This window comes from Canis lupus, chromosome 10 (assembly GCF_011100685.1).
Source record: "Canis lupus familiaris isolate Mischka breed German Shepherd chromosome 10, alternate assembly UU_Cfam_GSD_1.0, whole genome shotgun sequence".
Taxonomy (NCBI): domain Eukaryota; kingdom Metazoa; phylum Chordata; class Mammalia; order Carnivora; family Canidae; genus Canis; species Canis lupus.
The window spans coordinates 10,504,587-10,507,091 of NC_049231.1; the positions used below are offsets into that span (position 1 = coordinate 10,504,587).

The window sequence follows — 2,505 nt, forward strand, 5'->3', positions numbered from 1 at the left end:
TTAACAGAGTATCAGAGTAGAATGTCATAGCTAACTCAGGAGGCTTGAGAGCTCAGCTATTCATGAAACTGGTGGGTTTATGACCTCTCTGACAGCATGAGTGAATGTGCATGGACTTACAATTTCTAGGAAAGAGAAAGAAAAATGTTTGTGTTTCCTTATTAGCCTGCATAAAAGAGCTCCTGATAAAGAAGAAAGGGATAAGACCAGTTGAGTAGAATGCTTTTCTTCTCTGCCTTGGCTACTGAGCTGGTTTTGAATCTCTTCTTAGTGAGGTAAGTAAAAATGAAATAAACTGGTTTTGTAAAGACCTTTCCAGAAGTCTTGGCCCACGTAATGACACTTAGAGGTCTGGGTGGCTGTGTAGGGCATAGATATGTGGAGGGTGCCAGAGAGCCTGCATGGTGTCTGGAAAACCGTGGGTGCTTGGCAAATACCTGGTGAACAAGCCAACCCTGGAATATTTGGATTGTTGCCTTTCAGGAGCTGCAGGAACTCATGCCCTTGGCCTGGATGTTGCTGGTCACAATAGGCTCCATTAACATTGGTAAAAATAATATAAATAATAATAATAATAAATAAAAAGTTCTTAAAAGGCTTTAAGGGGAGAGGACAAGAGGGATTGGGATGGGGGGAAGGAAAGAAAACCATGCCACGTAGGGATCAGAAGGGCCAACTTGCTCAGGGAGCATATGAGAAAGTTGGGAACTCAAAGAATGTGTGGCGATGGGAGGGGAAAAGGCAGAGAGGAAGTTGATGAGCATATACCAGTAGCTGTGGGCAGGACCAGGAAACTTATTTCATAAATACTAAAATGACCTGATTTGTATTCACTTTTTGGCATAGCCTGCAAACGTTTGGGGTACATGAGGCATAATGTCTTAAGAAGGAACTTGTGCTATGGAAGCAAAGAACAAAGGGAGACTCATTCAAAAGGAAGAAACGTTACATTTGATTGTGGTATGGTTGTGTTTTACAATGTTGTACAGGTTGGGATGCGGGAAAAGTTAATGCCAAAGGGAATGGGTCAGTTTTCATATTATTGACTTCCCGTTTCAATATGTGACATCTTGTACTTATTTTTTAATTTTTTAAAAGATTTTAATTATTTATTCATGAGAAACAGAGAGAGAGAGGCAGAGACACAGAGGGAGAAGCAGGCTCCCTGTGGGGAGCCCGATGTAGGACTCAATCTCAGGACCCCAGGGTCACGACCTGAGCTGAAGGCAGACGCTCAACCACTGAGCCACCCGGGCGCCCCAAGTGACCTCTTTTAACAGTGAGCACCATGTGTTTGGAAAAACAGCTCCCTCCGGGGTGGGGTAGGAGAGACTATTTTCGTGGTGCTGGATAGCTCCTCTAGTGACACAAGGGTCTGATTTATTGTCTAGCCTTAAACACTTGTCAGTGCACCCCATGAAAATCCAAGCCAATTTAGTTTGAAGCAGAGCCCAGAAAAGTTCTTGCACAATATACATTTAAGGGGATTTCTTTGGCCAAAGACGGTTACATGGCGAATTCTGTTCTCAAAAACATCCTTTCCTTCCAAGGTCATGCGGTGGTGACTCCACTTGGCAGTTCCTCTACACTTCAAAAGAAAATCCAAAGTGACACAAAAGCCCAGGCAAAGAAGTCATATCATTTTCTCACAAAATAAGATGCATAAATATCCTCAGGGCCTCAATTAGAGAGAAGCTACATTCTCAAAATAGGAAACATCCAAACCAAAGTTCCGGCGGCAATGTAAACTCACTTCTGTGTGTACTGGCATATTAAACATTGTACTATAAAGTGTATTAAAATGGCCACACAATAACAGCATGTGAGAGACTAATGATGCTTCAAGTGCTTTCATAGGTGAATATGTGGGTGAGAACCTTATTTGGTTGTTTTTCTTTTTACAGGTCTGTTGGCCTTCCTTGCCTTTTTCACATGCTTCCCTTCACTTTATTTCTCTCTTCATATTCTCCCTGGATCCATCTGAGTTGCCTGGCCTGTGGTTCCTTGTCTTGCAGAGCCACAGAGCTGAGAAGCCACTGTGTTAGGACACTCATGCTTCTGTGTTAGGACACCCAAGTCACAGCTTCAGCTGCTGGCCGACTCAGCACGTCCGATTCCCTCAGAGGTCTCCCTTCTTCCTGCCGCCTTTGCTGTTGCACCCTCATACTTTTTTATATAGCTTTAACAACTGCTTTTATTTTCCCAGTTTTCATTGTGGAAGTTCCCAGCCCGACAAGGGTAACTTTAGAGTCCTTAGGATTTGGCGTTGCTTTATTCATAGCTGCAACCTAGATGGAAGATGGGTCTTTCTTGATTCTTATGCTCAGCAAGTGTTTAAATGGTTGTGTTCAAATACGATTAGTGGGGAAAAGAACTGGGATATACCTATTGTATCACATCAGTGCCCTTATAGGCTTGTATTTTATCTCAGGCTATACTTTCTTTCCGTGTTACATCCTCCTGGCTGAGAGTGAAAGAATATCATGGATTAAAATGCTATTTCTG

General features: G+C 42.8%; 1 long non-coding RNA gene across 1 annotated transcript; it reads left to right on the forward strand.

Annotated features, from left to right (window-relative positions):
• The first annotated feature begins 481 nt into the window (after window positions 1-481).
• LOC119873747 lies at window positions 482-1,719 on the forward strand. Its single transcript, XR_005365145.1, has 3 exons — window positions 482-547; window positions 847-960; window positions 1,551-1,719. It is a non-coding gene; the product is annotated as an uncharacterized LOC119873747 (long non-coding RNA).
• Window positions 1,720-2,505: the final 786 nt, after the last annotated feature.